Source organism: Pteropus alecto, unplaced genomic scaffold (assembly GCF_000325575.1).
Source record: "Pteropus alecto unplaced genomic scaffold, ASM32557v1 scaffold213, whole genome shotgun sequence".
Taxonomy (NCBI): domain Eukaryota; kingdom Metazoa; phylum Chordata; class Mammalia; order Chiroptera; family Pteropodidae; genus Pteropus; species Pteropus alecto.
Genome location: NW_006434829.1, coordinates 4612140 through 4639746, shown reverse-complemented (window position 1 = coordinate 4639746; position 27607 = coordinate 4612140). Strand labels below are relative to the sequence as shown.

Below are 27607 nucleotides of genomic sequence, written 5' to 3'. Positions count from 1 at the left end.
CCATATGACCCAGCAATTTTACTTCTGGGTTTTTATCCAAAGAAATCCAAAAAACTAATTCAAAAAGATATATGCATCACGATGTTCATTACAGCATTATTTGCAACAACCAAGATATAAAGCAACCTAAGTGCCCATCAAGAGACAACTGGATAAAGAAGACATGGTATATATATACAATGGAATATTATTCGGCCATAAAAATAAATGATATTACCATTTGCAACGACATGGGTGGACCTAGAGGGTATTATGCTAAGGGAAATAAGTCGGACAGAGAAAGACAAATACCATATGATTTCGGCAGTGAAAAAAGTGAAGGAATTACAAAGTTGTAAAATAGTCACGAGGATGTACAGTACAGCACAGGGAATATAGTCAATAATGTTGTAATAAACATGTACAGTGCCAGGTGGGTACTAGACTTATCAGGGGGGCTCATTTTGTAAGTTACATAAATGTCTAACCACTATGCTGTATACCGGAAACTAATATAATATTGAATGTCAACTGTAATTGAAACAAAAAGTTTTTTTAAATAATCTGTCAAATACAAAAAAAAATGAAAAAAAGTAAATTGACTGTGTCATTTACGGAAAGATTCTGATTAACAGAGAAAGAACTGCTGTTTATTGGAAGACAGTAGTTGCCAATTCTGAGTAGTAATACAAAATTCCCAGGCTCCTTACCATCGTCAGCCCTGCCATGATGCTGGTGGTGGGGACAGGAGTCTGTGTGCCGGGTCAGGTGGTTCTGATTCAGAATCAGATCTGAAACCACCTGCTTCACTGTCAGACGCTCACCATACACAGCCCTAAGCTGCACGCAGAGTTACTTGCTTAGACAGATGGAAGTGGCTGAGTTCCCTCTAGGTTCTGCTGAGAAAGGCTATTTACATGTCCAAAAAATTTGAAGAGGATGACAGGCTAAGCGTGGAAATTACCATGGGGCCTTGTTATATCTTCCCTACTCTTCGCCTCGGCCCAATATCATAAAGTGACATGGTTCAGGCAGATAAGAACAGAATAGACAAAGGAGGCACACTGGTCTAGGAAACACTATTATGGTAATAAGAAGAAAAGATGAAGTATTCCTTAAAATATTTCACTCAGTCAAAGCAACGAATTCTTGGGCTCAGGTCAAGCACTCCTTCTTACAGAGAAATTTTGAAAACCACCATAGTAAGCAATTACGCAAGCCTCAACCAGTTTCAAACCTTGCAGCTCAGCATCCTAAGCCGACAAAAATCTGACTATCTAAAAGCCTCAGCCCTTATGTGGTCATTAAGAACCTAAGAATGGTCATAAACTCAAAGTCTACGACTTCTGTTGTGTAACCTTCATGCCTCTGGCTCTTGGTTTACCGCAATTACTTGAATCCCAAAGCAGGGAATTGCGACCCAGGTTTAATGAAGAAGAAAAGTCTAGTCCATTCGCATGAAAGAATTAGGAGTGACACCCCCAGTGTCGGTTTTTCAAAAATCTTCCAATTTACGTTTCCTCTTCATGCATTATTAATGAATGGCATGTCAGGCCTGCTCTAAAAAAAAAATCAATTCACTGAGAAACAAAAGGTTCAAGTCTTGGTCATGGTTACCCACAAAATATAATGACTAGAAGCAACAACTCTTCGTAATGGTTCAAAGCCAGTGAATGTCACGTTGAAACAAATCCATTCCAAAACCCACGCAAAAGAAAAAAAAAAGATGTTCTCGCCTCACTAATAAACCGAGCATATTTGAATTTTGATGCCTTTGCTCAATGAATCAAGAGTTTGGGACTTACAATAAGACAATGTGCCGTCCCCCCCGCCCCCCGCCTTCTCAACATGGAAAGATCACAGCACACAGAATATTATAATTCGGAAATAACTTTTATGCATATTATTATCCACTTGAGCCTTACAATACCATGGATTAGCTACTGCTATTATCCATTCTTAAATGAAGGAACACCTCAGAATAACACATGTATTTCTTCAGTAGTTAATGAATTACCTGCCACCTAAGGTCATTTGGCTAAGAAGCAGAGATGTGAACACAGTATGATTCCAGAGTCCTTAGAAGAGACCATACACAATTAAAAACAGTACCAGCGTTATTATAACGAACTACAGATGTACGGCACCAAGAGTTACATTTGTCCACAAATTACAAATATGTAAGTGCCTCGCTTGTGTCTCAAAATAACTCTGAAGGTAGGGGAACGATTATTATTATGCCCACTCATGAATGAACAAAGAGAATCGAGGTCCGAGAGGTTAAGTGGCTTTCCCACAGTCACTCAATTAAAGAAGTGGTGGCACTTTGGGGACGTGGTGCTTTGCCTAATAGATTAGCTCTCTGGAGAAAATCTTCCCACGAGATGGTGTTAAAGGAAAACCACAGGCCCAAAATGGCATCTCTGGTACTAAAAGCCCTCGACAGCAAACCCAGATTGAACACCAGATCTAACCGCAGTGTCAGCCTCTCCCAGAAACAGCCTCAACCGGCCTGGGATTTGCTGGTCAAACACCAGTCATCTGTCACGCGAGCCCGCTCCACCCCCACAGAAAGAGGAGGCAACCTGCATGGTGAAAACCCTTCCTCTTCCCTCCCCCAAAGAAAAGACGTCTGGGCCCCAAAATAATCCTTTCTTTTCTACTGTCAGGAGCTGCGTTGCCCCGCGCTTCTTCCTTTAAACATCTTCCATTCTGTATAACCCTGAGCAGTACTCTTTGAGTTGCCAGATGAGATGCTGCCCGATTCATGACTCGCTTAACAAAGCCAATGACGTCTTCAAATTTACTCAAGTGAATTTATTTTTAACAATGGTCATCCATTCCTTCAACAAAAGTTCCTAAGAAACTACTATGTAAAAGGCAGGCTCCAATTTTCTCATCAGCCAGTGGGGTAAGCGGGAGGGAAGAAACACTCTGGGAGGCAGAGAGAGACAGAGAGACAGAGAAACAGAGAGACAGAGAGACAGAGAGAGAGAGAGAGAGAGAGAGAGAGAGAGACAGAGAGACAGAGAGAGAGACAGAGAGAGAGACAGAGAGAGAGACAGAGAGAGAGAGAGAGAGAGAGAGAGAGAGCGAGCGAGCGAGCGCGTGCGCTGGACACACAGAATGTCTTCCTCTGAGCAAAGAAATGGGGGTTTACTATGGAACCAGGGTCGAAACACCAAGCAGCACAGAGTACACAGGCTGGTGGCAATGTGCACACATGTCTCTCGGAAATCTTGTTACCTGCAGATTCTGACCCAGGAGGTCATGAGTGGAGCCTCCCATTCTGCTTTCGAACACTCACAGGGGACAGTAATGCTGCCATTTTGAGGACACCACTCCCTTTTGAGTAGCAAGAGGTTGATGGCTGAGAGGCAGTGGTTAGAGTGAGAAGCTTTAAGGATGGAGCTGAGAGGCCTGAGTATTGAAGGGATTATACAAATAAGGGGAAGAGGAAAAGACATTGATAGCAAGACGCAAATCTTAAAAGGAATGAAGGGAAGAGACAAAGGCAGTGGATGCTGGCCACAGAAGATGTTCCAGGGAGCTGGGGTTTTTGAAGGACTGATTAGTAAAGTACCAAACAATGTGGCCGACCAGCATTCCCTCCTGGCCCTGAGGCAGGTAAGCCCTTGAAAGGGCTGCATGGGGAAACAGCCTTCGGGGGCAGCCAAATTCAAGATAAGGCAAGGAAGGAAAGAGAACCTTCAGGAGAGGCTGGTGATAGAGAAAATTGATCATCACAAACTTGACTTGCAGAAGGCAGGGTTAAAGAATTCGGGAAGGAAAGAAGGAGTAAAGAACTGGGCTCAATTAGCAGATACCCAGAGGTACAGGGATGAATGGTTGAGTATAAAATTATCTGTCTTACACTGAAATTAAGAGGTTGTATATATAAAAAAAAAAAAAAAAAAAAAAAAACAAAACAAAAACCTGGAATCTAACAAACAAAAAATTATGCTATGTTTTATAATAATTGGTTACAAAAACAACATTGAAGTCCAACATACATAATGTACAATTTCTTAAATTGGGTGGTGGGGCATAGATGGGTATTTATTTTATTGTTCATTATGAACATACAAATCTCCTGGGTATCTTGTTAAACTGTACACACGCACACGTACACACACACACACACACACATTTCATGTGCATAATTTAACATTTTTAAACATGAAAATACACCAAAATGAAGAAAGGCGATCATGTCTTGCCAAACAAAAAGAAAGTATGGCCAAAGAAGTCTAGTAAAAAGGGAGTTAAAAAGAAAACATCTATTTCAGTGACACTGGAAAAGGGTCCTCTGGGAAATAAACATAGGGAGTCTGTAAAGCAGGAAGGTACGCCGTGTTACGGAAAAGGGGGATCCAGACTGCAAAGCTGGATGAAAACTGGCATTAGCGACTTCCAAGACAACCCTCCAAGACTCCACGCTCAGATTACGGTCTGCATTTCCAATAGCAAGCAAAGGGAACGGTGTCTCTTGGCCTTTCTCTCACCGTAAATACAGAAAGTTATATTTTATAAACTACAATCTGTTAATTTGTTAGTATGATGCAAGAGTCAAATCTCTAAGCGAATGAATAAAAAGTGAGTTTCTGGCCTTACAGAGTTGAGGGTAAGGTCTCTAAGGTAGGTGTGATACGGATATGCAGTCCCGCCAACCCCCGATGTTCACCACTATGATGAGGCGGCTCTCCAAGTGTGGTCCATGCACTCCTAGGGCACCCTGAGACCCTCTCAGGGGTCAAAGCTATTTCCACAGTAATACTAAGACATTGTTGGCCTTTTCCACTATTTGACGTTCGCCCTGATGGCACACGAGCCATAGCGGGTAAAAACTCCAGGCGTTGCATCCAGACAATGGAACAAACTGCACTACCCTTTTCTGTATCTTTGTCACTGCTGCCTGCAGAGGGAAAAAGCCACTTTTACACAGGAATGTGATGGAGCGCCTGATGAAGAAGAATGGCTAATCTTACCAAATTTCAAGCCCTGATTACATGCCTTTTTAATACTCTGCGTAGCAAAATGGGAAGCACCTGAGAAGCACCTGTGCTGCACATCACTGTGCGAGCGTCTCGGAGGAAAGCACGTGTGCAGCCGAGGCAGCTTCCGCCACGCGCTCACCCAACACAACACGTCACGACCGCTCGGAGGCTGAACCAGCTAGCTGTCTCCTGTTAAGTTTTCCTTCTACCACGCCGGACAACGGAGAGATTTGAAAAAATGTAAAATAATGCCGTCTTCTCATTAATTTTTTTATTTTGGAAAATAGTAATTCTTCATTAAAAATTTATATAATACATTATGGGTTTATTACTATTGCTAACAAGTTAATGTTTTTTAATGTTTTAACTTTAATGTGATAAATATCAATGGATAAAACCTTCGTTATCAGGGAGATCGTTTCATGAACTATATAAATGTCTAACCAATGTACTGTATACTTGAAACTAATAATAAAATAAAAATTTTAAAAACCTACATAAACAAAAGCTCTTTGGAGACCTCAACAATTCTTAAGGTTGTAAAGAAGTTCCTGAGAAGAAAAGTCTGAGAATTGCTCCTCTATTCATTTTTGCTTTACATTTGAGTCACAAAGGTTTAAAACCCCATTTCGTAAGGGCTGCCGGCAGCATGTGCTTCCGGTTCAGATGTCTGCAGATCGGGATGGCGAGTCAGCAGGTGCAGCATCGGCTACTGCATTACCGCTGTGCTCCAGGCTGAGTGATACAAGAAGCCTGAACTTACGATCTAGGGGAAGACCAGACGTATGTAGGCAAAACAAGAGCTCGATTATACATAACGCTGGGGCACGTACGTGTGTAAAACACAGTTCTCTAAGGCAGTTAACAGATGGGCTGGCGCTCTACATCAATGGTTCTCACGATTCGCAGCATCCTCAACATCGCCCGGAACCATAAGAAATGCAAATTATCAAGGCCCCTCACCACACCTACTGCAACAAGCTCTAGGGGTGGGCCCGGCAACCTGTATTTTAAGCCCTTCTGGTGATTTTGATGCCAAAGTTTTAAGGACCACTGCTAAATGACTGATCAAGAAGTTACCCACAGTTCATTTTCTCAACTACACGCACACGAAATCACCCACATGACCCATTTCCCAAACACCACTGCAGAGGCCTTGATGCTTCACGTCTCCGTGCTCCTGTGTCAAGTTGTTCACACAGCCCCGAATGCCCTTTCCAAGTCTAGTTATCCTCGACTGCCGAAACCTTCTCCAGGGCAAGCACAGGCACTCACCACCCCACAAAACCTGCTCCACTTCTCACCAAGGAAAACGCGTGTCCTTCCTTCAGTTTCCCAGAGTACTGACTTGGCATCTCTTTCCTCTTACCTAGCACACTGAGCTGTGTGTGTCATCTACAGATTGCACCAGACTATAAATGCCTTAAGGGGAGAAACTCAATTTCTGTCATTGTCATATTTCCCACAGTTTGTGGCCAACAATGCTCATTAAATGAAACAAATGTGAAAAACGGTCTCAATTGTTTAAATGATTGCACAAACCAGCTGGGGTGTATCTAGTACTTAAAAAAGTCATACTTGGTGCTTGCTACAGGTGACAGAAAAATACATGGCATAGACCTAAGCTAGAGAGGCGTATAATATAGTTGGAGAGGGAAGACTCATACATATGAAAAATAACTAAAAATACAATGTGACTTATGAGAAATATCAAACTATGTGACAATCCTACAAGTATTTTAGAAGATGGTAGGGTGGAGTGGACTTGGGCAAAGAGAAAAGGCTCACAGGTGAGGCGGGATCGGAGTGGGACTCAAAGGAAAGTGACAGCGTTGTACAGGTGCTAGCAGTCACGATTTCTAAAAGGGCAGAGAAAAAAAATCCCAGAGGAGACAAAGAAAGAAGGAAGAAATGTATAAAGCATGTGAATAAGAGAGTGAGAAGTTGTTCTAACATCAGAAGATTCTTGTAAGAAATCAAGTCAGAAAAGTAAATCAAAAGGAGACCCTAAAGAGCCTTAGAGATCAACGAAGAAATTTGCTATGATCAGTTTTTACTTGCTTTACACCTCAACTGAAAAGCCTCCTTGACGTCAAGATTCTACTGGTACAAAATGAAAGAGGTCCAGTGTCCCCTCAAGCCCTACACTTATTTCATTTGTCCATATCAGTTATTTTAACTTAACTGCCAATTTCAAAGCAAAGATTTAAACCAAGGGTTGGCAGCCCTTTTTCCAAGTCTCATTCGCTCCAACCATAGGTACGTGTAACAGACGGGGGCTGCCAGGGCAGGTCTTAAATTTCAGGAAAGAAATGCCATGAACATATAAAGTTGATGATTAAACTGCAAATACAAAAGAAGGTTTCTCATCTAACACCTTCAGATGACACCTCAGCAAGGCTAAACTAGGAGAGGCTATAAAGATTAGACACCACTGAACACAATGACAAACTATACCTTTCTACTCTTCTGCGCAGAAAGGGTCAGGGACCAAATATTCCACAACCTACTTTGCCTTGATAACTTCTGGTTATTGCACCATAAATTGCCCGCCCCAGTCTCTAAGTCAGGCTGAAAGCTAAATAGTCCAGATCTGCACTCGCCAATATGGTAGACAGTAGCCACGTGCACTGTTTAAACTTAAAGTTCTTTTAAAATGAAATAAAATATAAGATTCAGTTCTTCAGTCACATCAGCCACATTTCAAGCGTTCAAGAGCTACAGTGCAACACACGGAACGATTTCCACCATCGCAGAAAGTTGTATTGCGCAGCACTGTTCTAGAACCTCCTCCATCCAGGGATGATCTACTTGCCAAACGGTCACCTAAGGAAATTTATGTGAATAATACTGCTTTAGTCAAAATACTTTTAACTCCTTTTTTAGAAATAATTTCAGAAACAGTTTATAAACTGCACCTTTCTGGTGAGCCAACATGGTTCCTATGACACGTCAATCTCTTCATTGACTTAGCTCTAAAACACTATTAGCTGTTTCCAAAATCTGAGTCAAAAATACCTCAAAAATACAAAAATGGATCCAAGGCACACAGGGTGAGTGCGAAAGTTCCAAAAGTTATTAATGGCGACAGCACTGTAATAAATGCACAGCATCTCTCTAGATAAGGTCTGGTGTATTTTTCCATTTGTTTTTAAAAGTCGGTCACATTGCTTTATAATCTAGCTTTCTAAACTATAAAGTTGAAGCAGGTACTATATACTCACCCCCAGAATCCTATACTTGCACCACTGACTGATGCCATAGTTCTAATTATTTTTTCAAGCTAAGACCCACTTATAAAATGTTTATCTCTAGAACATAACAACTCACCGAACAGTGAAAAATAGCTACTATTTTGCACGTACATTCTCAAACCAGAGAAGCAGGAGAGCAATGAACTTCTAAGCGCCAAGTGTGTGCCAGGAGGAGGGCTCCAGGAGGCAGACGGCCCAGCCGCGCCATCCCTCCCGACTCTCCTCCTCCTCGTGAAAAAATTTACATTTCCACCTAAAAACAGGAAGCTCTGTTGCTAAAGAGCAACACCAGAGGAACGGTTTTGTGTTTTTTTCTTTTTTCTGTTTTTCTCTGTATAACCTTCAGGTTTTACTTTGAGACACAAAAGCCAGGCTTGAAATAAACAAAAATTTTGAACTAGATTAATATCCTAGGTTTGTGATTTAACTCTGAGATCTCACCAAAATAACAAATGTAAAAGGGCAAGTTAGTTATTTCAGGGAAGCAAATGACCTTAGAAGACCGATCCTCTGGTATTTCCAAGAAAAGAAGTGTGCTTTATATGTCTTGAGAAGGTCAGCTTTACTCAAAGTTAGGATTCCAGAAAGTAGAACTATTCTCCTTCCACTCAACAACATAAAAATGTGTTCTACCCTCTAAGAAGTCAAGGTTTTAGTACACATCCGTCTAGCATGTTAGATATTAGAAAATATCAGAATCTGGGGAGATTTCGAGTGATCGGAACAATGCTTGTATATAGTAAGCACCACAAATGTGAGCTATTATTATTTCTAAGAATCCAAGCACCCCACTTTCCTCTCAGACATGACCTCTCTTTCTACACATTATTCGAACAGGAGATCACATAAAAATCAGCTTCTATTCTAAAAAATTTTTGGAAGTTGGGGATACAGTTCAAGATATAGCCTTCTCTCACCTCAATAAGTTTAATTAAAAAAAAATTTAAAATAAAATCTGAACTTCTTAAAATAAAGACTACAGCTTTCTCAAAACATAGAACATAAGCTTACTGAATTTACTCCTTTTAATAAGTAATCACCCATAATATAAAGGTAAGAATATTAAAAACATGCAGATAAAGAAAAAATTTACTTGCAGTGAAAAATAATGAGTTAGTTCCTAGGACCTTGAAGGGAAAAAAAAACATGACTCTAGTATCGAATCCCAAGTGTGGAGGTGAAGCTAGGGCCACATCACACTTTATGCAAGCCACAAAGAGCAGTTCCAGTTCCAGCTGCCCAGGAAACCACCAGAGTGTCAGTTCAAGATGCCTCTGGGATCATCACCCTCTGCCAACACCCAGTGCCATTCAGACCCCATCCCAGTAACCCATCCATCAAAGAGATCTTGGAAAGGGAATAGGAATCTGAGAGTTAAAGATTCAGTGCTATCCTCCCTGAATAAGAATATATGCTGGAAGAACGGAATTGTTTTAAATAATAACTGATCTAAAGTAGTTAAATACTAAACTTGACTTTAAATTGGCAATTCTGTTTCTACAACCTATGTGTACAGGATGGCTCATTTCTAACAAGCTGTTTTGTAGATAGCCCAGTTAGAGACACATCTGAAAGGGAACACATCTAGTGGATCCACAAAGGGCTCCTTGCCCCAAGGAAAGCGAATGATTTAAGACTCTAGGTTTTACGGTTTAAGAAAACAGGGACATGTAACTGTTAAAGAAGGGAAAAAAAGGAAACATGTAGGACAGTGTTTTAAAAAGAGTAATCTATTTCAAAAAAATGGGATGTTGAGTCTGATACTGACATGTTTCATGGGACAAAAAGGAAACAAAACAAAAAATAATTGGGGGCACGTAATTTCTCAACTTAAACTTACAGAATCAAACTTAGAAGGGTCCAAAATCTGCTTAAATAAAAGACAAGAGTAGATAATTTATCAAGTGCTTGCACCCAGCACACAGGAACACAGGTTTCTGAAGTTGTTTATAGGAGGACAATCCTCAAGAAATGTATATATACGAACCCTCAGAGACTAGATTTCTAGTGTTTGTGAACCAACACCTCTTCTTCCAACACCAACTAAAACAAAGAGCAAAGCAAACCAAATGGTAACAACTTCTCGATTGTGATTCATCTGAATTTAGGTGCCTGGGTCATAAATAATTGATACCACGAATAACCATATCTAATCATTTCACACTGTTACTTTCCTAGTGCTGTAGATATATTTTCACAGAACAAAAATGTTATGTTTATTTGTAGGGAACGGTTAAATTGATAGCAAATTTCATTGCAAATAAAGCCAACAGTTATTGGCAACAGTGATGCTATTGCCATAGTAAATGGTTAACCACATACCCATTCATGCTGTAAAATACTTCTGCTCTACCACTGAGTTTTGTTTTTAAATGTCCTGCAAGAGAGTGTTTTAAAACAGTGATTTTCTTATCATTACACAATCTTTTTCAGTAAAATATAGAGGGCTTAGCTAACATCAATGTCTTTACTTTTTATCTACAGATGTTGCACAAAAGTCAACACAAATCTAGCAATACGGGACAAACTGGTACCTCATGGTGTCTGTTGAATCAGCTCAGCTCATATTCTGCCAGGAGCTGGACAAACATTTTGAGGCTCCAGCTGTGAGGTCATGATGATGAGCTCACAAACAGGAATTCTGATGTTGGTCTGCCTCTAGGATGCCACCTCAGTACTCAAAAAAAAAAAAAAAAAAATCAGAAGGTTCTGTATCCCTGAATCTGGAGCTGATGACTCGAGACGTGCATCTTCTCCCAAGAAATTATCTTTTTGTCTAAGACTAACAGCATTTTCTCTACTACTGACCGGCACAAGCAATGCAGGTAGGCAGAGAAAAGCACATCCACCTGAGAACTTGGCTCATCACCAGGAATGTATTTTTATATATTTCAAGTTTGCACGTTTTTATTTGAAATCAATTTCAAACACCTTTTCTTAGTATTCTTTTTTGGAAAATTAAGCTATATTTAAGAATTCTGAAAACCGAGTAGAAAGTAAATCACGAACTTAAAATGCTACCCTTGCCTTGCTACTATAATATATTGCTAACTTTACCAGCTTCAATATTTACTTTTTACTAAGAGTGAGGATCACAATGTGTAAGCAAGAAGTTCATTTCAAAAATGCCAAAAGTACAAAACCTCACCACAGTGTACCTGCAATAGTATGTCTGCTAAGAAAAGGCGAAATTACCAGATTGTTCTTACTGTTGTTGATTTCCCTCTCTCATGAGTTTTGGGGTTTGCAAGCCAGCACGAAATAAGAACTACTGAAATTTTATTGCTATTCCTGTGTTTAAAAATTCTTACATTGGAAAGAAACGTAACAGGATTAATGATAATTATTCCCAAGTGCTGGGATTAAAGGTAGTTTCTTTGTGTTTTCTCGAGTTTATTTAATAAACAGGTATAATTTCACAAGCAGGAAAAAAAATTTAATGATTTCTGAGCCACAATAAAATGGTTTCGACCAAGAGTGAGGAAGCAACCTCTGCGGGGCTGCCTTCGACACAGGAACATAAACGCAGCACAGCAAGGCCAGTATGAGACACGAATGCGCATGCGCAGCAGGTAGCGTTCACCAAGCCTGTTTTCTTCCCAGAGTAACAAGCCATATTTCCCAGCTCCTTTGCAGCTCAGTGTGACCACATGAATGAGTTCTAGCCAATGGAATGAGAGGAGCATGTGGGATGTCCACCCCATGTGCAATTCCCCTGGCTCTGGGCCCTTCCAATGACCTGATGAACGAACTGGGCAACCTCAAAAGCATGGATTGAGGACGGTGGGATCACGACATGGAAGAAGCCTGAATCCCTGAACGCCTTCTCCCCATTCCCTCGTCAGAAAATGTCTACCCTGGAGTTTTCCATAACTGAAAATAAACTTCCACCTGTAAGTCACTAAAATTTGTGGGGTTTGTTACAGCACTAGCCTGTCTCACCAAATACAATGGTGAAGAGATGAAAATGCTTAGAGCTGTGGAATCATCTTGGCTAAGTAAACCGCTCAAAGGGACTTTCAGGACAAGCGCCTCCTTCGTGCCACAAAAAGCATAATTATTTGAATGATAAATAAAAGTACTACACTTTCTTAAAAGACATTTTACTGGCAGGAGCAAAATATGTTTAAAAAACACAAGTCTGATTACAGCATACTAAAACTTACGTAAGACTGATGATGGGTTAATAACTTCCAAGTTAGCTGACAGTGCTATGCTTTCTACTCTTGTATATGTTTGAAATGTTCCATAAAAAGTTTTTATTATAGAAGATATTTTAGTAAAATCCAAACCAGGCTTCTCCTTCACCCCTTAAAATCTAAAAAAAGCTTAAGCAATTTACATAATAAGAGGTTCCACAAAACAAGCAGTTCACCCAAAAAAGCATGGTAGAAATCATATTCAAATAAAAAGAAATAGCATTCTTTATCATTCTTCTCTGATTTCTTAAGGTCTTGTTTTTGTTTTTTAGTTTACCCATTAAAAAATTGTGGCTTAAAAAAATAAATGTATGAAAAGGTTAGATTGAGAAATGAACAGCAGGGTTCCGGGCCAGCTGGATGGCCTTTCACAGGTATCTAATCCCTTCCCAGACCTTGATACCTTCGTCTGTAACCTGAGGATACTGACTGAACAAGATCCGCTTCTAACTCTATCCTTTTGTGGTTCCACTGTTTTGGATTTCAAATCCAAACTCAAGTGGAAGGGCAAGGATTCGAAAGTGAAGGGCCAGCGCTGCCAAAGTCAGGGTTCTGTGCCATTCGTGAGGAGCCAACCCAAATCTGATAAGATCCGCTTCTCACAGGCTCGGCATCTCCTGGCACTCTCCAGCATGGCACCGGATCCTCCGCGGCAAATCACATCGCCACACTTCACCTCTGTCCCTTTGTAGTCCTTTCTGCCCCATCAGCAAAATGAACAGACTCCTTCATAGACTACATCTGGAAATTCCACTGGGAGGCAAAGTAGAGGTGATGAATGTAATCTGCCAGGAGCGGGAGCTTCACACGGGGCCTCAGGGAACAGGCCGTGTGCTGGGTAGAGTGGGCATCCAGAGACCCCGGGTTGGGCTCGGCCCCACTCGTGGCCCTGAGGACATCCAGCAGCAGACAAGTTAAGTGCCTTATCTGTAGGCAGCTGCACTTGAGACTTCTGAGCTCCCTTCTAATCCTAAAATGTTAAATGTCCATGAACTTAGTAACAGGAGGAAAGAGGAAAGAAGTTCTGAGAGCGATGGAAAGTCTAGTTTGAGAGAAAGATGTTTCTGAAGCTGATTTTCAAGCCAAACTTGAGAGAAAAATTCAAAGGCTGTGTTTCAATATATTCCTGAGCTTGGCAGGTTCATTCACAGCTTGATCCTGTCCCCTGAAGTCATGGTTATGTAAGTATCGGTTGTATGCTGTGTCACTTGCTTTCCCCACCCCCAACACAGGGGACGCAGTGTAACCTGAGCTCCTCTGCTTCGGCCACTGAAAACACTTACACAACCATCTGGTAGCTTTCCAAACTGACTTGCATTTCCACTAAAGAAAGGCAAGTTATTCGATTTTTCCTCCCTTTCAGTTTTATTCACATTCATGCTTCTGTATATACAGAGGACTGAAGAAAACGAAATCAGAGAGCATTTATATATTTTCTTCAATTCCTCAGTAAAAAAAAGGTTTAAACTTCACAGAATGCTATCAAAATCTACTCATGAAGCTGATAGGCCTGCCTGGGACCAATTTAAGCACATCTCACATCCCGGCCGAACGATGCTGGGTCCACTGATGCAAGTGCACAGTCGTGCCTGCCCCGTCTCCTGAGAACCGGCTGTTTCTACACCCAAACCCCAGACCGCTCCCTGCAGCGCATGTTCTCGTATATAAAGCTTCCGGGGGACGCAGGAAATGACTCTGAAAGAATAGAGGCAGACACACCACATCTTCACGGGGTCTTCCTGACTTCGCTTCCTGCCTTCTCTCTTCCTTCTCTGTGCTGCTCTAGCCACTATGCAATCTTCTATAACTGCATGATGAATCACACTCATGCCTGTCTTGTTTGCATGTCATGCTATGACTAAGTCCCTCGTGGTCGGCGATGAGGTTCGTCTTTGCATCCAAAGGACCTAAAAAAGTATTTGGTACACAGCAAGAGTTCTAAAAAGTTCTGAACTGACTCAACGTCAAAACAAGACCCCATAAAATGATGCATTAGTGCAATTTCAAAGTAGAGTGCGAAGTAACCGTACCTCACCCTCTGAGCATCTGATGAACACGATGGTGTTAGAGGACTTCTCAACCCTGGAGTCTCTTCTTAAAAGTAGGCCAGTGAAGCTATGGGCAAACTGCTCAGTTACTGCCTCTGGTGAGTGGTATATAAGAGCCCTGAGTCTCAGATTACATCGGTACCTTTGCTGACACTACTATACTCTTCCAGAACAGTGCTGTGCAATAGAAACGACGTGAGACAAAAACGTCATTTAAAATTTTCTAGTAACTATGTTGTTTTTGAAAAAAAAAAAAACAGCTGAAATTATTTAACCCAGTATATCCAAAATATTACTTCAAAATGTAATCAATATAAAAATTATTAATAAGCTATTTCACTTTTTTTTTATACTAGGTCTTTGAAATACATTGTGTATTTTATACTTATAGCCCCTCAACTTGGACTTGCCACATTTCAAGTGTCAACAGCCCCCCATGGCTGTGGCTACTGTACTGGGCAGTGCAGGTCTAGGATATACGTTTAAGGCAGAATATTAAGTAGCTCTCAGATTGGCACTGATGATAAACTTGCCAATCGAATACCTCAAATCCCTCTGGGTATTCAACATTCATCTTTCCTACTTCATTACAATACATAAGTGAGAAAAGGGCAGCAAAATGTAAACTCTTACATATAAAACGGTGAATAATTCAATTGTTCTTAAGATAAAAAGGGAAACAATAACATGTACAGTAAGAGGACCTTTAAAATACCTATTTGCCGAGATCTACGATATGTAAAGAAGCTCTGCTTGCAGCGCCAGGCACTGCCCAGTAAAACTGACAGCTCAACACTGAGAGTTTGAAAACATACCCACACAAAACTCAAAGCAAAGACAGAGATTGAGTTACAGATGAAAATTTAACAAGTGTGTCTCAAGATACAGGACGGCAGCAACCTGAGAGCTAGTGACTGGAAGGTTTAGGGCCAATGTGACAGGAGGCAGCACTTCAGGCCCACACAGGGGAGAGCGCTGCTCTGCTGAAGCAGCTTAGCTTTTTGCCATCTTTCTGATTTCAGGAAAGCAATGCACAGTCAAGGAATGGTGTGATGATAACACGTGGAAAGAAAATCGGAGAGCATTAAATATTTTTTTCGATGCCTGAGTAAAACAAAGGTTTGAACTTCACAGAATGCTATCAAAATCTACTCATGAAGCTGATAGGCCTGTCTGGGACCAATTTAAGCACATCTCACATCCCAGCTGAACTGTGGGAGAAAGGGGTAAAGAAAGTGACTGCAGTGTCAGATGTCTACTGCTTATTCATCTGCGTCTTCCCTCTAATCTTTAGTAAATTGCCTTTGACTATAGTAAGAAGAGAAGAAAAAGCACTGTCCTACATGTTAACACCTGGGAAACCTATTAGCCTTCTGAATGAAGACACAGAATACTCTGCGGGGAATGGAGAGGGGAGCATCCCCTCCAGAGTAGAGTATCTGGCAAGCACATGAGTGGTCAGTCAATGTGAACTGATGAAGAGTGACATGAAGCCACCTAAGGGCATCATTCATCATTGTTTTAGCCTCCCAGAAGCTTCAACACAGGGAAAACCTGTGTGATGTCACCAAGCAGTTTGGGGCACGGACCACATAAGGGCCACTGTTTCGAATCAGTGCAGATAAAGAGAAGAGCGAGCAGCGGACTGAAGCCATTTGGTTTCAGCAGCAACCAAGTGGTTGGTTTAAAGCAGGGATCCCCAACCCGACTGGCACTGGTCTCTGGCCTATTAGGAACCAGGCTGCACAGCAGGAGGTAAGAGGCAGGTCAGTGAGCGAAGCTTCATCTGTATCTGCAGCCGCTCCCCAGCGCCAGCATCACCACCTCAGCTCCATCTCAGATCATCAGGCATTAGAATCTCATAGGAACACTGGTCCCTGGTACTGAAAAGGTTGGGGACCGCTGGTTTAAAGGGTAATGGTAAAATCTTACACATGGGAGGCGAGTCTACTAAGTCTGGTGATAGAGGGGGAAATTCCAAATTTCTCTATCTCACTGTCACCAGCAGCACATTCCAAGACTCAGGAATAATAAAAAGGTTAGCCAGGGAAAAGGGTCTTACAGCCCTGTCAGAAATAAGAAGTGGAAGAGAAGCAATTTCACATATACGAGAAGTGAGAGAGAACAATTTTCCAGATTGGAAAAAGAGAGAAAGAGAATCCATCTTCCAGAGAGCTGACTGCCCTTCCAAGGGACACGCCTAAAATGGCGGAGCAGCATCTGAAATGTGTTCGGGAGGCCAGAGCATCTGGAAATAGGGGTGTTCTTCAGAGAATACCACAAAACACTGAAAATACAGTACAAAATCTAAAATTTCTAAATACAGTATAGTAGCAGGAGCCTGAGACTTTAAGAATCCCTATACAAAGTGAAAAATGAAGTCAAGAAAACCACTGTTTATTATTTTCCACATAAATGGAAAAAGCAGCATCTTAGTCTAGCTTGAAGATTACCAGCATTCTCCAAAGACCATCTGGTTAAACAAACAGAACCTTCTAAGGAGTGAAAGTTGCCTGATGCCTCTCTCACAGTTCATTCAAGTTATTTTTGTACTGCTTTTGATAAACTTACAGTTAATACACAAGCTGAAGATAGAGCTGATAATAATATATTCTTATAGTGCTAAATTTATACATTTCACAGATCATTCTAAAGCGTGACAAAATAATAAAATCAGTTAAAAGAAAAGGAGACATAAGAGAAACAGTTAAAAACGTAAAAAACACCAACTTAATTGTGGTACCACTTGTCGATACTTCGCATTCGGTTCCACATCTAACAAGTTTGTTACCTTGTTTTTACAGGATTTAATACTAACTCCAAAGAGCCCTATGTCAGAGTTAAGAGCACTCACAGCTGTTCTTCAAAAACACTGTCCTCACTTACAACGAGGGGCCATTTGTTAACAACTGCAGATCAGGGTGCTTTTCATGTAGTGGATTACCAAACAAAAGGTTACTGAATATTAAAGCCATGCAACCCGTCCTTCGTTTATTCCATTGTCAAGAATATTCATAAACACCCAAATCTCCTCAAAGATTTCTAAGCCCGCAGTAACCCATCAAGAGTTCTTTCACATCTGGATAGGTCCTATTGCTGTCATCACTCTGGATTCATAAGGGAAGCTCACTGCAATACTCTAACCAAAAAAAATGTGAGAGAGATTCCAGGAGGCATCAATCTGGGTCTTCTTTAGCCTTCTGTCACTGTACTAGACCACTGAGATCTACTTTCACTGACATTTATCTACCTACAAAAGCATTTATGGATATTTCGTACACAAGATATGATATAACTTTTTAAAAAGGCCAGACTCAAACAGCTTTAAAATTAACTCGAAGATTAAAAACACAAACTGTGTATCTCTAGCAAGGATAAGGTACAAAAGATGAAAGATAAGTAAATAATGCAGTCACTGTTTGTTTAAAAAGATCAATGTGAAAAGCCCATGTAGACACTGAAGGACTGACATAAGCCAGGAAGGGTCAGAAAATGAATTGGCTCTTTAATTCAAATGGTGCTGTACTTCCAATTCTAACAAAGCAATTTATGAAATCAGCCTACCAACCTTAAGCGTTGGTTTCACAATATCATACAATAAGATACCGAGAAAGTTTTACCACATCTTTCTATCAAAGTAAGTAGAATTTTAAGTGATTAAAGACTCGGTTTAGGATGTGCTGAATAAAGTCAGAACAGGGTATCAAAAGACAGACATAGTCCTTTGAAAAATTATTTTGTGCTTAATATTACATGTTTTTAAATTTTAATGTATGACATAGTACAGAATACAAGTTGTACCCAGAGTTTCAAAGTTTATAGCAGTTTTAAAAAGGAGGAGGAGGGGCCCAAAACCCAATCAGGGCAAAGACAACTTGGAGCATTAGATCATTTTTTAAAGATGGAACTCGGTGCCATGATGCAACTGCCTGTAATTACGAATGTCTTTGTACAAGCTCGGTCTGAGTGAAGGTTTATTTTGTGTTCCTGCTACTTAGCTCTAAGCAAAAAAGAAGCAGGCTCCCAAAGTTCCTCCATCTGCAGAAGAACCGAAAAAAGGAGGGGGCATGAAAAGCTGAATAATTAGAGCTATTTTGCTCATTTACACAAGCTTCTACAGAATCCCTTGACTTTGTAACTCTAATTCCACCAGCTTAAGGCAGATCTCAAAAGGGACTGACTTTACTGGGCCTGGTTAGTATCTCCCAGAAGAACTTAATAGGTCAACAGCAGTCAATTATACTAATGTGTAAAAGGAGCAAATGTCCTTAATATAGCATGAAGCTTTAGACTTCTCAGAAGAGACCTTAGCAATCTAGTTCAACTTCCTCCTTTTACCACTGAGGAAACTGCTTCTAAAAAGTGAAATCACTGGTTAAGGTCACAGTTACTTCACAGTCTAGGGCTTAAACCCCAACCTCCGGATGAGACTCCTGGCCCTCAAGGATGAGATGAATAAAAGTTTCTGATGTGCCCATACTAAGAGCAACCAGTACTAACTGTTCTCAAGGAGAAAAGGGCACAAAGACAGCTCAAACAAGAATCAATTATTTCCTTGTTGGTTTCTTCTCTGTATAAAACCTTTCTTGTTACTTTGCAAATGAACACATTTACTAGTTGCTATAGATCTTCCTCCCACCCCGGCAGAGATGGACATTCCCCCACCCCCAGGGATGTACTTTGCCCACCCAGAGATGTACATTTATTGGGCTTCCCCCCGGCCAGGGTTATAGGTCTTTAGATTCGATGGAAAAATAGTCACAATTCTATTTTCACAGTACATACTGAAGGATACCTGGCTATTTCAAGAGAAGATACCACTCCACCGAATTAACTCACAAGTCCCTATGATAGTTTTTCTTTTTAAAAATTTTTTTCAACTAGAGTTGATATTCAGTATTATTTTATATTACTTTCAGGTGTACAGTATAGTGGTTAGACATTTATACAGTTTATGAAGTGATCCCCCGATGACTCTGGTACCCACCTGGCATTATACATGGTTATTACCAGATTACTGACTATTTTCCCTATGCTGTACTTTATATCCCCATGACTGTTTTGTAACTACCAATTTGTACTTCTTAATCCCCTCCCCTTTTTCACCCAGCCCCCCAACTCTCTCTCCCATCTGGCAATCGCCAGTTTGTTCTCTGTATCTAAGAGTCTGTTTTTGTTTTGGTTGTTCGTTTACTTTGTTCCTTAGATTCCACACATAAGTGATACCGTATGGTATTTGTCTTTCTCTGTCTTATTTCACTTACCATAATACCTTCTAGGTCCACCCATGTCATTGCAAATGGTAAGATTTCATCCTCTTTTATGGCTGAGTAATAGTCCACTGTATAAAGGTACCACTTCTTTATCCATTCATCTATTGGACACTTAGGTTGCTTCCATATCTTGGCAATTGTAAACAGCACTGTAGTGAACACAGGAGTGCGTAGTATATTTTTTCGAATTAGTGTTCTGGGTTTCTTTGGATAAATACCCTGAAGTGGAATTACTAGGTCATAAGGTAGTTCTATTTCTAATTTTTTGAGGAATCTGCAAACTGTTTCCCATAGTGACTGCACCCTAAGAAAGTTTTCTAAACAACCACCACAGATGCTACAAATGGAAACAAGAAATTGGTTTCATTTGGATCCTAACACCCAACTTTATTGTTGCTTATCTGTTACCTGTTGAGGTAATCTTCTACACAGACTGTCACAGCAGGTTCCAGCAGACCTCAGAAAGAAAACCCTACCTGTAATTAAACTGTGAGAAATAAAACTGACAGACTTACAAAACGGCCTGAAATTTGGCAAGGCACAAGTTCTGACATGAAGAACACGAGTTGTTTTTCCATGCTGAATATTTAGCTCCTCATAAATCACAAATTTCTTTAGTGACAACTGTTCATTAAAAATATCCCCTTCGATAATGGCAAGGCATTCCTACTCAAATTAACTTTCTAAAACGTGGCGAGAAGAAAGATTTTAATGTCTCATGCTAGTAGAAGTGGGGTTTTTGCCCCATTCTGACTTAAATGAAAGAAGGAAACTGAAGTGCTAATTCCGTTAGTGATGGGAAGTGAGGAAGACACAGGGACTGAAGGGAGGAGAAAGGAGAGCTCTGACCCACACTGCGTCTTGCATCCTTAGCTCATCACGACAACTCTACCAAGCAGCCATCATCCCCAACTTACAGATCAGAAAACTGAGCTCCAAAATGTTAAGCAGGCTGTATAAGGTCTTCCATAACGTAAGAGCCAGGCAAAGCACTGAATTCCTGCTCTTAACCTCCCCAAAAAACTGAAAGCAGTATCTCAAAGCGATATTTGTAAGCCCATATTCATAGCAACATTATTCACAATAACTAAAATGTGGAAGCAATTGGAGTATCCACTGACAGATGAAAGGATAAGCAAAATGTGGTCTATACATACAATGGAATATTATTATTCGGTCTTAAAATTCTAACACAGGCTACAGCATGAATGAACCTTGAGGACATTGTGCTCAGTGAAATAGGCCAGACATAAAAAGACAAATACTATATGAACCCACTCACATGAGGAACCTTAAGAGTAGTCAAAATCATAGCGACAGAAAGTAGAATGGCGGTCACCAGGGGCAGGGAGGCGGGAATAAGGAGTGACAGCGCTTACTGGGTGCAGAGTTTCGGCTCTGCAGTTCTGCAGATGGACAGCAGTGGCAGTCACACGACCATGTGAATGTACTTAATGCCACTGAATGGTACGCTTAAAAATGGTTAAGACGGTGAGTATGTTATGTAAACTTTACCACAATAAAAACAATTAAAAAAAAAAGATAATTGGTATTACTTTCTATACCCTTTTTATCCTAATGGTGACATACTAACATTCTGCACTTTGCTTTTAAACAATATTTTGAAGGCAAAAAGAGAGAGAATTGGTATTTCTCCCAAAGAAGCTATACGTATGGCCAATAAGCACTCGAAAAAGTACTGAACACCACTACCCACGAGGCAAAAGCAAATCAAAATCATGAGATACCATACTTCAGCCCCACAAAAATGAGCGTAATCAAAAAGACAGACAATAACAAGTGTTGGTGAGGATGTGACAAAATTAGGATCTCACTGCTGGTGGTACGATCACTTTGAAAACCAGTTCTGCAGTTCCTCAAAAGGTAGAGCACCCATATAAACCAGCAATTCTACTCTTAGGTATAGGCCCAAGATAAATGAAAGTGTATGTTCACTCAAAAACTTATAGACAAATGTTCACAGCCACATTTTCCATAATAGGCAAAAAGTGGAAACCACCCAAATGTCCATCAGCTGATGAAGAAAAATCATATGGCAAACCCATACAATGGAATGTAAGTCAAGCATAAAAAGGAAAGAAGTAGGGACACATGCTTCAACATGCATAAAACCTGAAAATGTTTTGCTACATGAAAGAAGTCAGTCATACCATATGATTCCATTTCTATGAAATGTCCAGAACAGGCAAATCTATAGAAACAGGGTACGGCTGAAAGCCTAGGGTTGGGAGTTGGGAGAAATAAAGAGTGACTGCTAAGGGGTACAAGGTTTCTTCTCGGTATGAAGAAAATATTCTAAAACTGACTTTGATAATGGTTGCACAACTATGCGCAAAAAGGTGACTGGTATACTCAGCAGTTTTCCTGTTTACCACCAACGATCAGATATTTTTGACCAAACATCAGAAAAAAAGACTTGCAGAAAACTCAGTGATTCCAAAAGGCTAAAGACCAGTAAGATCTCATGAGGGCAGGAAGCCTCTCCTTGATATAAACCTAAAAGTTAGTTTTATTTCTTGTCACCTGCCTTCAAACTAAAGGGCAGTAGACTATCTGCTATTATTTCAACAGGCTACTTTTATGCCTGTATCTTTGCTCAATCTGGCCTAGAGTGTTCTCTACCTAACCTATCCCTGCCTAGAAACCTTAGAGTTCCATCAATGCCTAACACAACGGCCAATTCCTACTTCAGGAGCCTTCCTTGGTTCCCTCCTGTACCCACACATCCAAGGCAAATGAATCATCTTCCGTGGGACCACCATACCACCGTTCTGGCCTGTATCACCCTAACAGTAGTCTCATCTCATGAGGCAGAGAGCTCCTCGTACCTAGCACAGAATCTTCACAGCATTCAACAAATGTTTGATAAATTAGCATATCTAAGGCTTTCTCCCACCCCACAGGACACTTTCTATCGGTCACATTCATCTGAAAGCTTTACTATAAATTTAACTTTGCTACAAAATAAACCAGGTGACTCACAGGCCACCTGTGATATAGGACTAGCCTTTCCTGTCTTTCCTGGCCTCTTAGTATGTGAAAGTGCTGATGATTCCCTCTGCACTGCTACCACCTGATGAGGTTATCTAGAGATCTCCAGCACATGAAGGCAAATCCCTTCCACCAATACAGCAACCCCAAGGAGTAGACAGGGCAGACGTCATCCCCCAAATCTACAGAGTAAGAAGCAAAGAAAGAGGTTAAACAACTTGCCCAAGTTCACGCGACTCACAAAGCTGAGGCTGAAGCAAATCCAGGACCTCAAACTTAACAGTAGTTCTGATTCCCCATGCTGGTTTGCTGAAAATATTTCCAGTGAAAATATTACACTTTTAATTACTTAAAAACAGAAATATAGATCTAGACATAAAATTTTTTTAACGTATAAAGAAAAAAAGACTAAAAGGACATACTCTACTAAAATGATGTTCTCTGGACAGAATTATGAATAATTTGCTTTTCTCTGTGTCTTCTTATGTGTGTGTGTGTTTTATACCATATGCATTGAATCCACATAAAAGAACTAATATATGTTATAAAAGTGTAAGGGCCACTGTAAAACTAGTATATAAGGAAAAATAAACCTGAGAACCTCAAAGAAAAATTATTTCATTAGAAAACATTTTCTAAAATCTCAATTTAACTCTGAGACTAGATCCTCAATGGAACAACCTAAGCAACCACACATGCCTTACGACAGAAATTAGCAATATGGTTTCACGTGATACACACACTTTTTTCTAGTCACCCATAGGTGAAACCCAGTGATAAAGTTTTCTTTCACTGAGGCTGTAAAAAAAAAAAAAAAAAAAAAAAAAAATTACCCTGACTATGAAGTTTATTTATTCTACAGTCTGGAAAAGAAAAGTCTAAATAGGTTCCTTCTTGCCTTAGGTATTAGAATATATCTCCAATAGGAAATCACTCTATGGAAGAAATAAGTTAAAGAGAGAAGGCAGGAGGTCAAAAGACTTGATTAAAAGATTTTTAGGAAAATGTCCCTAATACCTCTCATCTTTCCTGAAAAGAGAAAAAGATATGACAAATATTTCAGTGCACTATTTGACTAGAGATCTGTAGAATCAGAAAAAATAAAACTCATTAAAGTCGCTTTTCCTTTACACATCTTTTATAGATCAATCCCGAATTCTGGATGATGTGCACATCCTGAACATCTGGATCTTCAGGCCCTTAACTTCAGAGAAGATACAGTAAATCAAGGACTTGGCAATTTTAAGTGTAAAAATGGGCAGAGTTAAAACTGGGATCTAATCCAAGCTATACTTAGACATAAGTAAGCAAAGGAGAATACAAATATCAAATTGGACTACTTAATTCAAGTTGGAAGTATATTAGACCTTCTGCTTATATAAAACATTAGGGCCGCAAATGTGTCTGTCGTCTCCTTAGAGCTCCCGAACACAGGTGGATGAGAAGGCACTTCCCCAGGGAAGAGACAGCAGAGAAGATCCCCAGGAGGGATTCCATAACAGGGCTATTTCCTCTTTTCAAAGATTTTGCAAAGAATACTTTCAAGATTTTGTTGCTGAACCACAATACACAGACAATTAAAAAACAGACCCACCCATTGAGTTACTTACTGCGAGTGGAATCTGTCCTTCTGGAAGTGCCAGATGGAGATTAAGGAAAAAAAAAGAAGCTCTTTACTAATTGTGGCCAAGATTCCTTGGTACTTGGTGCCAGGGCTAGGATATTAACCCAGATGTCCTAGCCAAATTCAAGGTTGGTTAATTACAGTCTGCCAACCTACCAAAAGAGAAAAAAAAAAAAGGCCTCTTCTGTTCCCCCGATTGAAATCTGAACCGGTCACTCTTACTTGAAATTCTTGGGTAGTATCATCAGTCAATATGTTTTCCCTTAAAAGTGCATTGTAACTCAAATGCTGATTTAAAGCATATGGATTCTTTGAGTTCCAGCTACATGGGAAACATGCACTATGTATATTAAAAATATATAAGATGCTGTAATAGTTTAAAGCCTCCCTAAACAATCATCTAAAAAATTCATATTCAGCGTAATACTAACACTGCTTTCCAATTAAGATTTAAGAGACTTACATAAAGGTTTATATTAAACATAAATCTTGAACCACAAAACTTTTAAGACTAAAAAGGAAGGCTTTGCTGCCAGGAGCACAAGTCCAGGAAAAAGCTATACATACAAATGTCAGTTACAAGGCCTCCCAGGGCTGAGCAAAGATCCTGCATACAAATAGGACAGTACACACTCAACAGCAAGTCTGAACATCAAGTACTGGTTTGGCCTTTCCGCCTCTGAAGGTTCCCTTGCCAACGTATTCTGTTTAATAACATAAACCCAAGTTCAATTTCTAGCTCTATATTCACGGCTATGTAGCCTTTCAGGTTAGGTAGTAAAATTCTTTGAGCCTCAGTTCCCCCCATCTTTAACTCTTTCTTCATCGAGATCCCTAATAACACGGCATTAGTCTATATCTTTTGCTATTTTAAATATTTTAATAAATACATATTTTAAGAACTATAATCTGTATGGCCCCCTCCCAAGCTTCCACACCCAGACCTTTGCACTTGCTGTTCCCTCTTCCTAGTATGCTCTTCCCTCTGGGATCTACATTCCTTTACTTCCTTTAGATTTCTACTCAAAAGTCACATTCTCAGCAAGGTTTCCTCTTGCCACCCAATCTAAAGTTTCCGTTACCCCAACTCTTGTCCCCAAAACTTCATATTCCCCCTTCCGATTTTTTCCTACCACGTATCACTACAACAAATTTTATTAATATGGTTGTTGTCTGCCTCCCCTACTTGAAGGAGCGTTCCAAGAGAACAGAGATTTTTGTGTTTTATTTGCTGCTGTATCACCAGGTCCCAGATGGCAGCTGGCACACAGTAGGTGCTCAATAAATATTTGTTGTGTGAATACCAAATGAGACCTAATTACAGCTAACAGATAGGTACATCATAGCCCCTCAAGCAGCCTTTAGGGAGAATATCAAACTTCGAAAATACTGTAAAGGAGAATAGACTTGCCATGAATAACACCGTCCATTCTTTTATCATAGGAAGATACTCTAACTCCCATCTCATTTGTACAAGGGAGGAAAGAAGCTGAAAACCTGGATAAAGTGGAAAGTTATGAGGTGAAAAGTCTCACTTTAGTTAACACTGTACAGACAAGGTTTTCTTGCAATGTTAACAAATATTAAGCTATCTTCCTGTGACTTCTACAGAACCTGTCTTGAAACCTATGGACTTTATATTTTCAATTAACTAAATAATAAATAGAACATGAGGCTCTACAGAATCCTGCAGAGGGTGCTATAAAGTGAAATATAGACAGATAGATAGATAGATAGATGGATAGATATGGCAAGGACCATACACACATACACAGAAGACCAAAAATATATCTGCAAATGTGTGAATTCAAAGGGGCCTATCTTTGAATGGAGTATAAGAGGACCAATTCATCGCTCCACCATCCATTAAAAAGCAAGAGTAAAACATTACCAAGTTAAGTTCATATGCATTTTGGGTCACATAGGGTACAACAGACTCAATGTTAGACACTGTTAAAAAATTTTTTTTAAATATCAATTACCAAATCCTAAACTTCTAAAGAACAGAAACCAGATCATGTTGTTCTCAGGCACAAGGAGGAGCTTAAGAGACTGTTGGAAAAATAAGGAAGAGTGAGATCTTTATCTTCAGACAGGATACCTAGGCAAGATCCCACCCAGTTTCAGGTTTTTTTACTCCTCTGAACTAGGCCTAGTGAGAAGCCTAAGATGTACTTTACCACTCTCTCTGAACCTTAAAAACTCAGCACCAGCCCTTGACCACGCGATCACCCACTTCTTTGCTTTCATTAAGGCCAGGCTTGCTCCTTCCCAGAGATTCACGATACTAATTATTAAGCACGATACTAATTATTAAGCACCGGAGGTCAATACCTGAGCTCAAATCCCAACACCACCAATTACCAGCTGTATGACTCTGGGCAAGGTACTTAACCTTTCTATGCCTCCTCTGTAAAATGGGGATAATGACAGCACCCTCATTGGGTTAGGTTGATTAGTGAGATAAAATACATAAAAGACTTGCCCAGAGCCAGACCATGGGAAGCCCTCAATAAATGATAATTGTTATTTTCAGAGGGAAAAAATGCCCCCAAGGCTAAGGAACAACATACCTGAGGACTCTTTTCAAAGATTATCATTAAAGCAAAGTCAAACACTTGATCTCCCAACTCAGGGACACCGCAGGTAATAATAATAAAATGTCTAACCAATGTACTGTATACTTGAAACTAACTAAAATAAATAAATTTATTTAAAAAAATAAGGCAGTAACACCAGCCAGGATCATAACCATAACAGCAACAACAGCCACATTTAATACTTACTGAGCTCTTACTGGCCAAGCACTGTCCTAACCTAAAACAGGAAGAAGCCAAGATTGCTGAATCCAAAAAAAAAAAAAAAAAAAAATTGCAGAATTTTTTCCACCCTCCTTTTTTAACACGGTAATTGGCGCCCAAGTTTTGCTAAAAACAGGTATCTGAAAGGACTAAGGATTTAACGTGTCATTTCTTCATACCAAAGAGGTGGGGCCGTGACGGGAGGAGGGGGTGGCGCTCGGTCCCTGCCAGATGGGAAAGCCACACGAAGTGCAGAAACAGCCGCCGAGTTCAAGGTTGACCCCCAAATCGAAATCAGATTTTTTTGAAGCACGGGGCCTCCAAAGGCTCCGCTTTTAAAATAACCTCTGAACAAGTGTCATCCGTCCGCCGAGCCAATCCCCTGCCGAGGCAGAAGGTTCGGGTTACGGGCCAGCGGTG

General features: G+C 40.3%; 1 protein-coding gene across 13 annotated transcripts in view; it reads right to left on the bottom strand.

Moving 5' to 3' along the window:
- Positions 1-27572, bottom strand: part of CLIP1 (CAP-Gly domain containing linker protein 1) — a 104798-nt gene extending 77226 nt beyond the window's left edge. For 5 of the 13 annotated variants that reach the window (XM_015587941.2, XM_025045473.1, XM_025045469.1 and 2 more), the window contains exon 1: positions 27367-27569. The gene's annotated coding sequence lies outside the window, so the exon portion shown is untranslated. Of the gene's footprint in view, positions 1-10764; positions 10908-27172; positions 27204-27366 lie in introns of those variants that run through there. The other 8 variants (XM_025045466.1, XM_025045474.1, XM_025045470.1 and 5 more) reach the window with 5 other exon arrangements.
- Between the last annotated feature and the right edge of the window lie 35 nt (positions 27573-27607).